Source organism: Chaetodon auriga, chromosome 20 (assembly GCF_051107435.1).
Source record: "Chaetodon auriga isolate fChaAug3 chromosome 20, fChaAug3.hap1, whole genome shotgun sequence".
NCBI classification, from domain to species: Eukaryota; Metazoa; Chordata; class Actinopteri; order Chaetodontiformes; family Chaetodontidae; genus Chaetodon; species Chaetodon auriga.
In genome coordinates this window covers 10260203-10275090 of record NC_135093.1, presented here as the reverse complement: position 1 = coordinate 10275090, position 14888 = coordinate 10260203, and the positions used below count along the sequence as shown (strand labels likewise).

At 41.9% G+C, this 14888-nt stretch overlaps 1 protein-coding gene across 1 annotated transcript in view; it reads left to right on the top strand.

Moving 5' to 3' along the window:
- The first annotated feature begins 12737 nt into the window (after positions 1-12737).
- Positions 12738-14888, top strand: part of LOC143339170 (protocadherin-15-like) — a 168446-nt gene continuing 166295 nt past the window's right edge. The window contains exon 1 of the mRNA XM_076760258.1: positions 12738-13164. The gene's annotated coding sequence lies outside the window, so the exon portion shown is untranslated. The remainder of the gene's footprint in view (positions 13165-14888) is intronic.

Sequence of the window (14888 nt, the reverse complement as noted above, 5' to 3'; positions counted from 1 at the left end):
GACAGTGTTTTGTTCTCTGTGTACAAAACATTATTTTTTCCAATGCTCTTCATACAAAAAGCATACAGAAAAGCACAAAAGACCATTCCTAAATATAGAGTAGTCCTCTCAGACATCTGGCTGTACTGAATCAAGCTTCTGTGCCAAGGGATTCACAATTTCATTTTCAACGACTGCATACGAAGACAAGGCGGTAAGATAAATTATGATAGTATATTATGATACATATATATTTAAGATTGGTTTAAGACCAATTAAAGCTCTTATGGGGAACTGCCAGTCCTTCAGTCATTCCTCCCTGTTTGATTTCATCTACTTCAGGTCTTAAGTGGCGTTAGCTCCTCAACACTGAAGCAACAGTGGCTGCTCACCACCGAAAATTGATTTAGCTGTAGAACAATGTTTAATGTAGAACAAGGAAAAACAAATGCATTTTGTTTTCTTTGTATTTATCTGCAAATTAGGTAAATATTTTTCTGTTACCGACGTGCTTTCAGAGCTGAACATGTATGGCCCTCCAGGGGACCTATCATTTAATCACATGAGCTGTGTTGCAGGTAGTATAATACTCCTCTAACGTTAATGTTTTATAGTCTGTCTGAGCTTGTTGAGCAGTGACCTTATGCTGTTAATCGTTGCATCCTAATATTCCTACAGGTCTCCTGGAGACTTAGCTTTGCTGTAATAGCTGGTAACATTACGTTTGATAACATTTATCTTAGCACTACAATGCCATGAAAGGTTGTTATTTTTAGCCCATCTGCATTTATAGTTAGTGAAAACCTTCAGCACTGTGTTCTTCCTCGATTTGACACGTTAAGTGCTGTGATGAAAGTGTTCACAGATACCTTATGCTGCATGTGCTGCTACCAACTAGACACAATGTTGTAATGAATTGAACTCAAGTTGATCCCTCATTTGTCTGTTGTGGCGCAAACCTTCAAGTGTAATGAACACATACTGACTGCAATCCATCGCCTTAAATCATACGACGCTGCAGCATAATTATATAAAAGCACATATGCATGAAACTATTGGCAGTGCTTGATTTTCACTGTAGTTGCTTTAAATGTGGCTCAGGTGTGCTGTCAGTGGTACCCCTGAAGTGGCTGCTGTAATTTATGATGTTGTAACAGCACTAATACCACACTGTAAAAAGTCCTGCATTGAATATAGTACTAAGTAAAAGTATTATTTTTACTATTTTCTCCATTAACCAGCTGATGTTTGGTTTCTAAAAACTCTGAAAGTGACACCTTCACAATGCTTTTGTCCAACCAATAGTCCAAACCTCAAAATTAATTATAATGAATGACCTTTTTTCAAACGATTAAAAGGAAAAGCAGCAAATCCTCATATTTGAGAAACTGGAACTATAAGATGGGCCAAATGTGATAGACAATAATTAGTCAAGGTGGTGTTTGTTATAACTACACTATGTGGCCAGAAGTCAGTGGACACCCCGGCTATTTATTGAGCTCAAGTATGTCAGTCGCAGCACATAGCCATGAAATCTCCGTAGACAAATGTTTAGATTTAAAATGGTAATTAAAAATCAAATGACTTTTGATTATTCCTAAACACATTTTTGCCCATTACATCCATAAGAGGACAAACCTATAGAAACAGAGACATACTACTTATGTATTATTTCAAAATAAGCGTGTCTTTTAAAAGATCTATATACCGACACGTTACAAAATAAACAAAATAATGTCCTATACTGTGCTGCTGAATTGCTCAGTCATATCAGCTGGACCTGCATTTCATTTTCAAACAATGAAAAGTGACAAAAGCCACAAAACAGGCTGCAATTTAATCCCTCTGGGCATTTGTCTGTTTTGTTTAACCATAAACAGCAGCTATATCGCTCTTGCCAAAGCAACCAGACTGCATTCACAGAAGCAGTAATTTTATCATTGTAAAATACACTTGATTCAAATGCAACAGAAACAAAATAAATCTCAGCAGAGGATTGGGAGAGCAGCGTCCAGACAGTCCAATGTGTGGATGTTTTTTACAGTTCGATGTTCAAATGTAGAAGATTCATTGACAGCCCTCATTCTTACTGTCTTCTTAATGCTCCCGTGAAGGATGCAGGATGGGAGACCTTCGAGAAAAACCCTTTGCTGTTCCATAGATTTTGCGGTTAGAAGAGTGTGCTGCAGGAACTTCATTGCCCTACACAGGGCCCTGACCTCAACCCTACTGAACACCTTTGGGAGGAATTAAAATGCCGATCGCAAGCCAGGCCTTCTCATCCAACATCAGTGCTTGACCTCACAAATGCTCTTTTGGCTGAATGGGCACAAATTCACATAGGCTCGCTACAAGATCTTGTGAAAGCCTTCCCAGACGGGTGGTGGTTGTTACAGCCGTACAGGGGGATCCAGCTCCAGAATGACGCCCATGGTTTTAGACTGAGGTGGTCAATAAACTCGTATAGGTGTGATGGTCAGGTGCCCGCTGACTTACGACCGCAGAGCATACTGTAGTCATGAGATGGAAAAGGAAGAAGAAAAAACAAAGTTCTGCAACACAAATTTATATTCATTTTTTATACTTTTCACCAGTTTTCTGCTTTATATTGAAACATTGGAGACTTATTTGTGCCTGACACTATTTTTAAATGAAACCATCTGTGAAGTTTGGAGGGGAAATGTCTCTTTAGAGAAACACCTGAAGCATGACAAGGAGCCCCAAACAGTCAGTGCTTGAACTGGATCAATGGGAAAGAAAATAAAATACTTAGCATTGTCTGACCTCATATGTTTTTTTTTTTAATTATGTATTAGCCTGAAATGTACTGTCAAATAAATTTAGTGAGAGTAAAAAGTGCAGTGTTTGCAAATGAAATGTAGAAGAGTAGAAGAATAAAGAGCCCCTCAATACTGTACTTGAGTAAATATAATAAGGCACTTTCCACCACTGCAACCAGATGCTTGCACACACAGAAAGAAGGTAAGCCTTGTTGCCTTTGTTAACCTTTAGATTTCTTCATGTGTTCAGATTCTTGATTTAATTGTTTATGTGAAATACCAGAAAAGTACAGATATGGTCTACTTTCTAAAGACTCAACACCAAATTTACTGTATTGGAGTGCACAGAATGTCCACGGAGCGCCTGGATTTAAACCTTATTTAGTGTGTATGTATGTTTAGGAATCATGTGATTTCTGCCCTGCCGCAGTTAAAGAAGCTGAATTTCAGAGCTGTGACACACGAGGAGGGAGTCTGCAGACGTTTGGCGTTGCTGTGGCAAAAACACCAAGGAGAATCAGTGACTGTAACCAGTTCATTAAGTCATTCATTCGATTCATCATTTTTTGAGTCGCTGTCGAATGTATGTATTCATTCTTTAATTGATTCATGGATGATGCCAGGAAAGCATGCAGAAATGGACTGAATTGAAACTGCTTGATATCCATTGTGATATTTTTTGGAGACCACAGGCTTCTTGAAGTGCCAGCTGTCGGCTAAATTACCTCAGGCTGGCTGGCTGCTTCTGTTGGAGTTGGATAAATTACAGTATGAAAGGCCAATGACGGAACAGCATAATGATAAAATAACTGTGATACCCCATTAGTATTTTTCAACAATAGGAAGTGTAGGTTTATTCTCATACGTACTCGACTTATAGTTGAGAGGTAAGAGTTTTGTGTGTTGTTCAACCAATCATTTAAAATGAGACTATAGGCTTGTTTTACTTCTCCATTTACAGATATAACTGATGTAAACAATAACAGCACCAGATTATATTGGATCATAGTTTGTGGCTTTAACGTGAGCCAACTGTTCTGCTCTTTTGATTTAGTTTCATTTACATTTACCTCAGCGTCTCTGCAGAGTGCACAGCTCCTGTGTGCACTTTGGGCGTTCTAATTATGTGACAACAAGAACACAATTATAGGTCACCCTATGGAATCTGAAATATAAAAGCTATTCACTCGTGTATATAAACTATATACTGTACAAGTAGTGTGAATGGAGGATCGGTTTGTCATCAGGCAATCAGAACCCAATTTACAGCCACATGCATGCATGTACATGCACACACACACACAAATAACACAAATATGAATGTGATACGTTCAGTGTACATTGTAAACAGCTTTGGGTCTCTGCTGGTACCATCTGGTCTTGTTAGAGAGGAAATGTGGACCATAAATCAGCCCCGAGGCTGATTTAACTGGCTGTCCTCCAGGCTCTATTTGGTGCAGAATCATGTATCAGTGTTTCCCCCTGCAAAATCTTTAATTGGTGGGATGGAAATGCCCCTGAATCAGCATTTGGACCATGTGACACAAAAGCTGACCGCTGAAACCAATACTAATGAAATTGTTTCAAACTTAATTTAGACCTTGTGGGACTAAACACTGAAATTGCTTCTTGTGAGTAGTAATTCTCTGCGACATTATTTAGACCTCAGATTCCTTTGAAACCTCCGCTAACACGGTTGAAACAGCATTTAGACAGTGCGTTTCAAACCGTGCACTGAAGCCAATAGCAGCGAATATCTTTTAGTCAGGATGGCAGCTGCTCTCAGCAGGCCTGCTCTGACTGTACAGTGCTTGATGAGACACTTACAGATTGTGACTGCTGATTAACTACTGTGCATGGACGTCACTTTTATTGTTCATATTTCAGATGTGCCTTTCTGTTTGCCATGTTGAAGCCAGTAGTGAAGTGTGAAGCAGCATATTGTAATGTAGCAGCAATTTGAACCAATTTTCTTAATGAATAGACATACAGCTGTAATTTGGCTGCTTAATACTGAAATAATATTTTCTAAATGTTCCACATGTATTTCTTTTTATTTCAGTGTTTTACAGTATTCATAACCTTCCAATACACAGGCTGAGAATTACATCCCAAGGGTCAGGGCAGATAGTGTTATGAAATATGTATTGTTTGGGCTCACCTGTCTCCAGAGAAGAGCCAACTCTTGGCTAAAGTTAGTGTTAGCTTACTTAAGAATGTGCTACTTTTTCTTTTAGCAACCATGAAGGCCCAGATACATTCAGTATTTATAGCCCTGCCATGCACAAGTTGAAAAGTGTCCAAAAAGCCAGGGCAGCCTAACAGATATGGTCCAGTGTTGTTAAATCTGTCGTTGGGCCCAACTTTTCTCCAGAGGATAAGAGCACCAGCTCTCAATTAAAGCTAGCATTAGCTTACTGAGTGTGTTACCCTTTGTTTAATCAGAGATAAAGACTCCAGTGTATGCAGTATTAACATTGCAGCAATGTGGCTGGAAAGTGTCCCCAAGATGGATGCGGCCTTTGCTCACATTTTTAACAGTTAGCCCGAGGCTAACATCTGCAGTGCTGCTGTTAAGCCTGTGCTGTTAGGGCTAGCTTTCCTCCAGAGCAGAACAGAGCTCTTAGCCGGCGTAAAAGTTAGCTTACTTGGGAATGTGTTACCTTTTGTTTTATCAGGCATAGAGACCAAGTTGACCTTCTGTGAATTGAAGAGGAGTCTTTTTCAGTGGAAACCACTTTAAATCACTCTTGAGTATCAACAGGATTTACCGTGGTCTCTGGTTGTCCATCCAGCCACTAAGAAAGCTCCATGTTTCACACCAATGGCAGTGATTAAAGCCTCACTTGATTTATTCTTATGCACATTTTCTCATCTTTCATTCATCATATGCATACTTGTATGATATAAATTTTGAACAGCATCCCTTTACGGAGGAAACGGCTGGTTTGCACTAAAAAGAGCAAATCTGAGCTTTTTTAAATTATTTTAGTCAGTATGCATCATGTTAGAAAAGAAATGAATGTAAATGAAGAATTAGCACCAAGTATTCAGCTGAAATGCTGAGAGCTTGAGTCTCATTTGATTATGTTTTGTTTTTTTTTATGACTTTAAGAGTTACATCAGAATCAGGTTAAAAATGCTGATTATTTCATAGATGTTTTGTAGACAGAAGGTGGTTTCCAACTTCTGTTTCGCAGCAGAACTCGACCACTTATCGCTAATTACACTGATTATACTGAGTTATACTGATATCCACATTAATATCTCCAAAAACAATACATACAAATAGCAATAAAGTTGTTTTTATATTACTGTGGGACCATAACATTGCCACCAGTGGGTAAATGAAAGCATGATGCTTCCATGAACTCAACATCAACCAGCCTGAAATCAGATGCATTTTTACTTACTTTTGTAGACGTGTTCATCATCCATATCAGACATTATACATATTTGAATGATGTGCAACAGAATTTGGAAGGGTGTAGTAATTAATCATTATCTTAGTCACATTCCTAATCTCCTAACTTTTAATAAACAGCTGTGCCAGTCACAGCCGTGCATGATGAAAATCACTCGCCAAATTGAGTGAGTGCAGACCGACTTAACCAAGTAGAAAAGTAATATTGTTATCCTGAAGTTGCAGAGTGTCGAGGTGCAAATATAATGCACCACGAATATGCAGCCAAAGGCAGATAATGTGTTTGTCAACTGAATTACAATTAAGACGCCTGAATCAACAGTTCAACCAGTGTCACATGATGCAAATTGCAGTCAAAAGGAGGATGGGGTGAGCACACAGGTCCCGGTGGGTGACTGTTGAGAATTTTTGGGCCTGGAGCTCAGGGTGCACATGCAATGTTGAGGTTAGAAATGCATTTTTAGCAGGTGTGTAGCAGCTGGCATAAGCCACAGTCAATCAAGTTACCTGTTTTCCTCTGCTTTCAAAACAACACAGTGTGCGCCCTGGCAGTATGACAACACGACAATTTTATGGTGGAAAGAAGAGCCCAGAACAAATCCTCCAAAAAGAGCGAGGTGCAAAAATAGCTCTTAAATAAATACATGGCACCTTAAATTGCAATAAACATGCGCTCTCCCTGTCCAAGAGGAAGCCACTTCAGTGATATGAGGCGAGGAAGTTGCACCCACCAGTCAGTCGCTGTTATGCAAAAAGCATGTGGCCACCATGACAATCCACCCTCCTGCATCATTGTGGCCAAGTGATCATTCACTGTGTGGTCACTCTCACCACAGCCACACAGGCATGCTGTCAGAGGAAAAAAAAAAATGTCTTCTTTACTCCTCCCCGAGGGAAATATCAAAGTCAAAGCTATCATCCATGAAAGGACAGAGCAGAACTGCACCTAGCACCATGTGGCTTTGATGTGGTCTGAGCAGGCAGGCGACATGCACAAATCCCAGTAATCCTTGACACTAAAACTGTACTGCGCCGCTTGATCGTCACTGACACACCCCCTACTGCGCCTCTCCTCCCACCAGGTGCAGTTGTTCTCAGCTCCATTCAGGAGATGTGACATCACTACAGGACACAGGCGGTGTTTAGAAGAAATTCGGCCTGTCAAGACCGAAAAGCTCAAGCTGAAGCAGGCAGTTATATTTTCAGGTTTGGGAGGGGATCCAGCTTGAGACTCATAAAGGACAGAGTCCAGAGAGTGTTATTTTATGGGCCCAGATGTGTTGAATAAATCATTTTTCCCAGACCTAATTAAACACTTACTGCCTAGCCCTGTTAAGCTATTAACATCTGCTCTACCGAATGAACTAGGAAGAGCTCCAGCACTGGATGGATTCAAAGATGGCAGACAGAAAATATAATGTTCTCCTTCATGTTCCTTTTCCCATTTTCTCTGCTCCTTTTCTTTTTACGTTTTAAATCTCGCTGTCTTTGTAATTGGCTCCGTGTTTCTTCTGCCCTCACTTGTGTGATTTCATTAATGAATTAGTCCTTTGCTTTTTATCTTTTATCAAACAGATTACTTATTATAAAAACTATTCTGACACCTGTAGCTCACTAGCTATCCTACTGCTAATTTTAAGCAACAAAGTCAAACAAAAACTATATTTGCAAGGAACAAGTTATAGTGCAGAAAACTTGTGGTATGGTACGGTATTGCTGTGGTAATGTGCATAAGAAGACCAACATAACAGAGCAGTTCATTGTAAATTTCACAGATTCACAGGTTTATGAGACGAGCTGTTTAATTATGATGGAGTTTGAAGGATGTGGAGGGGTCTTACAGCCTGAGGAAAGCAGCTGCTCTGTAGTCTGGTGGTTCGGCAGCAGATACTTCTGTATCGCTTGCCAGACGGCAGCAGGGAGAACAGGCTGTGGCTGGGCTGGATATTGTCTTTTAATATCATGTGGGATCTGCGCAGGCATCTCACATGACTGATAATCACTGTTGCTAAATAGAGTACCAGTAATGTTCTGGGTGGCTTTAATCACCCGCTGCAGAGGCCCCCCCCCCCCCCCCATCCTGGGCTGGGCACAAACCATGCCAGGTTGTTATGTTTCCAGTCAGGATACTTTCTATTGCTCCGCTATAAAAAAATAACAACTTGGCACGGGCGTGTTGCCTTCTTGAGTTTCCTTAATAACATCAGATCTGTCTATTGCTTTGGCACTAATAGCAGAAATTGTGACTAAAATGGATTTACCCTCAGCCCCATAATCTGAGACAGTCCCCAGAAATCTGTAGAAGAGCTCAGGGAAACACTGCACTTTAACAGAGGCAGGACAGTTAACCAGTTAGGCCTCATCCTAAAGTCATGACCAAGTCATTCTTCCCACAATACCCAAAAAATACTACTTTAAAAACTTCCAGTAAAGCATAAATCTCACCTTTGTGTCCAGGTGAGTTTCTAGTGCCTTTTGCTTCTTGTGTGCAAAGCTATAGTGGGCTCATTACTGCCCCCTGAGGGTTTTTTGACTGTTTTGCTTTGCTAGAGAAACAGACTTTCAAGGATGAGGAGAAACTGGTTGGTGCTGCAAATGAACATCTGGTTAACCGCCCCACCTCTGTTATAGTGCAGCCTCTTGCCTACCTTTTCTATGGATTATCTCCCACACAGCGGATGAGACCGGATAAGTTATCCCACGTCCTTTATCTCAAACCAAAGACTATTCAGTGTTTAGCTTCCCTGGCATTGGTAAGAGATTAGTAAGAGTACAGAGGAGGGCCATTCCCATATTTAATTACTGTCAAGTCCCATTTATTTAAAGGAAGTTAAATAGAATAAATACCCAGAAGAGAAATGACAACTTTTGCCTGCCTGTGCGACTGAGTTCTTCACTGCAGTGCCTCCACTTCCTGTAGAGTCGAGCAAGTGGAAAGAGAATTTCACCTTTATGGATCAATAATATTATAAAATCAACTGTGCTCCCTCGGTTATGTGATGGTATCTTGAACCACCAGACTCTCGGGCTGTGTGCCTCACACTGCACCAATTCTTATTTCCATAATAGCTTTATCAGACATTCAGTACGCCATCTACTAATTGTACCGACTCAGATGAGCGTTATTAATCGGTGAATGATCATTCCTTTTGATCTATCGTGCGCTTTGTTGGAAAAGACAAACTCTCTCTTGTACTGGTGGTTTGTCTTGATAAGTTCTGGCCTACTGATCTTGGCTGCCATTCCCTGAGCTCAATAGGATTTGGTGTAATCCCGCAGAGCAGAGCAGAGCAGATGGACACACAAGTAAGATCACAGTGGTATAGGGGCTATAATTGGCCTGGCCCTCTGCCTGCAAGCCCCTTTTACTGGTAGTAATTTCAATCCTCTGATTATGTAATCAGATCTCAAATTAGAGTAACTGTAGCTGTTGTGAGTACCTACATCAATTTCTAACCGTTTCATTTAGAAATCCTTTTACTCAGTGTACAGTAGATGTAGCTGTTTCAGTCCTTGATGGATTGGGCGTCACATACAGGAACTTCGCTGTAATCCCACAGAGCAGATGGACAGACAGGTAGACTCGCAGTCATACAGGGGTGTGAACTGGCCTGGCTCCCTCCCTTCATCCATCATATCTGCTGAACTTTGCCATCAAATTATAAAATAAGGAAAGTAATTACGAGATGCGCTGCAATAACATCGAGCAGATGGGCGTCTCACAGCTATCACTCTTCCTATCACATATTTTATTAGTAAAAGATAAAGCCCTGAATGAGAACACTTGCGGTTGAGCTGTGTTATTAAAGCTACTGCACAGCGATGCTGCAGAGCACTTTGTGCATCATTGTGATCGTTTAGTGCTGGGAATCGCTCATGGGAGTAATGAGAAGAACATTTTTGCCGATTTGCAGATGACACGTCTTAGTTAAAGAAGAGGGAAGGCAACAGCATTGTTTGTCGTATTGTACGGTAGGTGTCCCCCTGAAGCACCACTTACTGCCAGGTTAAAATGACACCTTGGATCCAAAATGTAACAACAAAACAATTCGGTGCCAAGCCTTTTAATGACCGCCGATAAAGTATTCTGATGACTTTTATGCATATATTGTGCTATGGTATGATAGCAAAATTCACCTTTAAATGATAGTCCTAGAAAGAAAGAAGGGGTTTGCTCATGGTTACCATTTTCTAAATAGATGAGTCAACATCAGCAGGGTCGCTGTGCCGCATAGATGTAGATCTGGATGACTTAACTCAGGGTAAAGGGTTACTCAGTTTTAGATCCTTCTCTTCCAATTTAGTGTACTTCTCTGTCCAGACAGGCTAACAGAGAATACACAAAGTAAATGAAGTCAATGTTTATCATCCTCATCTTCTAGTAGCATTTTTTTACTCCTATGTTGCTATATTTTCCTTTTTATATCTAGTTTGAGGAAGTACAACAGCTCAGACGATAAATAGCTCTTTGCAATTGCCTAGAAAGTAATCTCTTCTCAAAACAAACAGTGAGCAGATCAGCAGGCCGAGGAAAATCGTTCTAATATGAAGATGGTGAGAGCTCCAGAGCAGGATCGCACAAAGGTTTTCTACAGAGACTTCAGAGATTCATCAACCCACACTGAAGATGTATAATCAGCTTTTTGCAGATTCTTTGCAGGAGTTCAGTGTGGCTCCTCAAATCTACATATGCAAAGTAATTATTTTAAAAGACGCTGGCTGTGACGCTTCTTTAGCCAGCGTGCGCTGTGCATCTCCCCCTGTGCCCATTGACTGATTACGACGCTGGAGCTGAACAACCGATTTTGTACACGCTACCATTTAGGAAGTCATGCGAGGCTTTCATTCAGCCTGATCAGTCAAAACACTTGACAATAGATGTAGTGTTACATACATGCTGGGTGTACACAGGTGGTATTGTTGTTAGTACTGCTGGTCTTCTCATAGCAAGACACTCGAGTTCTTTCTGTGTACAAATACGCTGGTGAGGTAAAATGGGGTTTCAAATGATGAATAGTTTTATATATCATATATGCTGCAGAGTGGTGGAAAGTGTTTACTGAACAGCTACATAAAGGGGAAATGCATTGATTTTACCCTTCAAAGTCTGTTTACAACTCGCACTGCATACTGCATGTGAAAAAAACGCTGTGTAAAGGAGCCTTTCGTGGCTCAAGACCGAGCTGCAGGAAGTCTGATAAATTGCCTCAAGTGATGTCACCTGAGTCAGCGTCGGTTGGTGCTGATGACTACAAATCTGAAAAAGAGAAAGAACTGGGTGAGCTGAGTGAGAGGATACCAGATATCTGAAGCCCGCTCCTCATCTCTGCTCGAGGCTACAGGCTTGATGCTACATTAGCCGCTACTCGCATTTCAGTGGCAAATACTGTACTTCACTCTACTACATTTATTTCACAGCTAAAGTTACCTATTGTCACCCTACAGATTAAGATTTTACTTAGAAAACATAGCAAGATTGTCTAATAAAATATGACGCTATGGATTTAACTGCCTAACGGTGTGAATTAACAGTGTAAATAATGTACACAGTTACAGTATATCTAATGATGCACTCTGAAAGGGTCTGTTTTGCATGATAAGCATTGATACTCAGGTAAAGTGGGCTGTTTTTACATTTGCTTTCCTTCAGTAAAGGATCAGAGTGCTTCTTTCACAGCTCACCTTGCCTCTCACACAGTCTGAAAGGGCTGCAGTCCTTCATCTGTGTTCGCCTTCATGTAAATGCCACCGTCGCATGCTGACTTGGGGCAGTGAAGGTAAAGTAACCAAGAAGAGAAGTAACCAAGACATTTCGGGCACTGCTGGGAAAGAGTCTGACAGGTTGCTTCGCTTGGAAATATACCTTACAATAACTTCAGCGGTGGAGTAAGTATACAGGAACAGTTAATCCCCCCCCCACCTCCCCAAGAAAACAGGGCTGCTTTACAGCTCCAAAGAAGCATGAAACCCAGGCGTTAATTGCGCTGTGTCCAAGTCTGAAACATTCAAAGAAAACACACTGAGATAATTAGGTCTTTTTTCGGTTTCAGATGCGAAAGAAAGCCAAGAACAGAGAATATATCACTGTTTAATCTGAGGTGAGATATGTGAGGATCGAACTTTTTTTTTTTTTTCCTTCCTCTGACTGGAGTGCGAGTGGATACTGACGAGTTAAAATTTGATCAGATAGCCCAGCAGTGCTCCTGTGCTTCCCCCTCCGCCATGGAGAGGCGCACAGAGCAGAGCAGAGGGGAGCAGAGCCGAGCCAGCAGCCGGTAATCCGTGCGCCTTTTGCCGTGGACATAATTAGATTACGGTGGTGCACCGATGATCGCTGCTGCTCCTGCGGTAAATGCGCGGCTACCTTACGACAATACCGCCCTCTCTGACTCCGCATCGCCTCCCTCTCTCTCTCTCTCTCTCTCTCTCTCTCTCTCTCTCTCTCTCTCTCTCTCTCTCTCCAGCTAATGTCGCCATAGTCTCTTTATCCCCCCCCCCTCCTCCTTCCCTCTCTGTCTCTGGTTGAGAAAGCAGGGGGAAATACTAGAGGAGGTGTAGTGTTACCCTGTCTCTCTCCTACAGAGCTCGTAGTTACCTTGTAAGTCCCACACTGGAGACTCAAACTAAAAGAGGACCAGAGGAGACTATTTTTCCACTGCACAAGAGCCACAACAGTCCGATCTTGTGTGAGTGTGTGTGTGTGTGAGTGTGTGACTTGAAAACAAACAACTCATTTTTTTTTTCCTCGTCTTGAAGGCGCGGACGGCGGCATATCTTGCTCCCCCACCCTCACCCCCCAAAAAAGAAAAAAAAAAAAAAAAAAGTGGGGTCTGTCTTTAGCCAGGCGGGTGGATGAGTTGTGTGGATGCTATTTCCTGGATTTTGTCTTCGGGCTGTGTCTCACCGCGGCCCAGAGACGGCAACAGTGTGTGGAAAAGTAGATTTGTGTGTTAAACATATGGCTTCAACGAGGATAACGCGGTAAGTCTGTGCAATATCTCCCTTTTGAACCTGTTATTGAGTGAAACACCTCTGCTCTGACTTCCACTGTGCGTGTGTGGTGAGTTTACTGACCTAAAGGCAGCGTTTTTTTTTTTTTTTTATTGCGTGTCTCCCATCCTCTCCTGGTGCTCTTTATTTCCAGACTATTGCAGCTCATATTGCTGTTCGAGGTCGACACTCTTTTTTTTGGTAGAAGTTTGCATGTGAATAGAAAACGCTGCCCCTGATGCAAACACAGAGACAAAAGGACAGATGTAAGGATGGCTTATAGCTGCTGACACATGCCTTATGGAAAACTCTGCTCGCTTTCTGCATGACAGTGTCGTCTCCAGTAGTTTGGACAGTTGGAGCCGAGAGCCTCCTCCTCGGCTTGAATGGGAGAATTCGCTGTCCGTGGTGCTGAAAGCGGCTGAGGAGGATCAGAGCCGCCGCTGCCGCTTTAGTAAATAGACGTCGACTTGAATTAATTCGAGACAGCTCAGCACATTTATATGCAAGACGCCGCGCTTTAATTGATCTCACATCTTCTTCTGCTATTTGTCTCCAGTGATGGACGGTGATCATAACGACACGGGTCGATTAAACCTGAATTTAAGTCCGTTTTTTATGTAACCTGCACCGTCCTGGCTTTACTTCAGTGTCCACCTTACAGTGTGGGGTTTTTCCAACTGGTTTAAATGTGGATAAACTGAGTGAAGTTCTGGTGGTCGTGGTGTTATGGGTTAAGATCCATTATATAATGTGGAGTAAGTCTGTAATTGTGCAGCAATTTAGTGCTCCCGCACTCCACAGTAATTGATCTCCCACCTCATGTGAAATACTAAGTGTAGTGTGTTTTCAACAAGTCGCTTATGAGCTACAGTATGTGCATGCTGTCTAAGGGTCTTGCGGTGGTCCCGTCAAAAGCAGGTTGCCTCACAGGCAGCCTGCTGTGTCTCGGATTATAAAGAGAGAGGGAGTCATCCGATTACCTTAAATTACTGCAAGCTGTCGCCTCCTCAATGTAGAGCAGATAGTGAGGGGAGAAAGTCAGAGGTGACAAGAGGAGGGGGTGAGGTACAATAAAGTAGGTTTTTTTTTTTTTTTTTTTTGGTTATGATGCTCTTACAATAGCTCACCTTTATGATGAACTTCATTCTGCTGTGGGTGTCACCACGTGAACCCTTACATAATGTGAAGCTTTGCTCAGTCATGTGTGAAAGTGGATTGTCCACACAGGTAGAGCTGTTTAGTGCTAAAGAATCAGCAGTGACAAACACACGACTACTGCTGCTGCTGCTGCTGCTCCTGCTGTGTGTGTGTGTGTGTGTGTGTGTGTGTGTGTGTGTGTGTGTGTGTGTGTGTGTGTGTGTGTGTGTTATATGTTGAAGCTGCATTTGAGTGTCCAAGTGAGAATCCCCTTTATTTTATGTGCCTTTGCTTTTCTGCATGTGTGTGTGTGGTGGGAGGGTGGGGTGCATACGTGGGTGTGTGTTTGTACTTGCACAGCTATCTTTGTGAGAACCAGTTTGAGTCTGAGGACGTTTTGGCCGGTCCTCACTGTGAGACAAACCCTCAAAGGGCTGTTTGAGGGTTAAGGTTTGAAGGATTAGTTTAGGGTCAGGGGAAGGGGCAGGGGGATGCGTTATGTGAATGGATAGAAGTACAATCGTCTCTCTGTCTGTGTGCGTCTGTGTGACACAAATGAGTTGACACAGTCACAC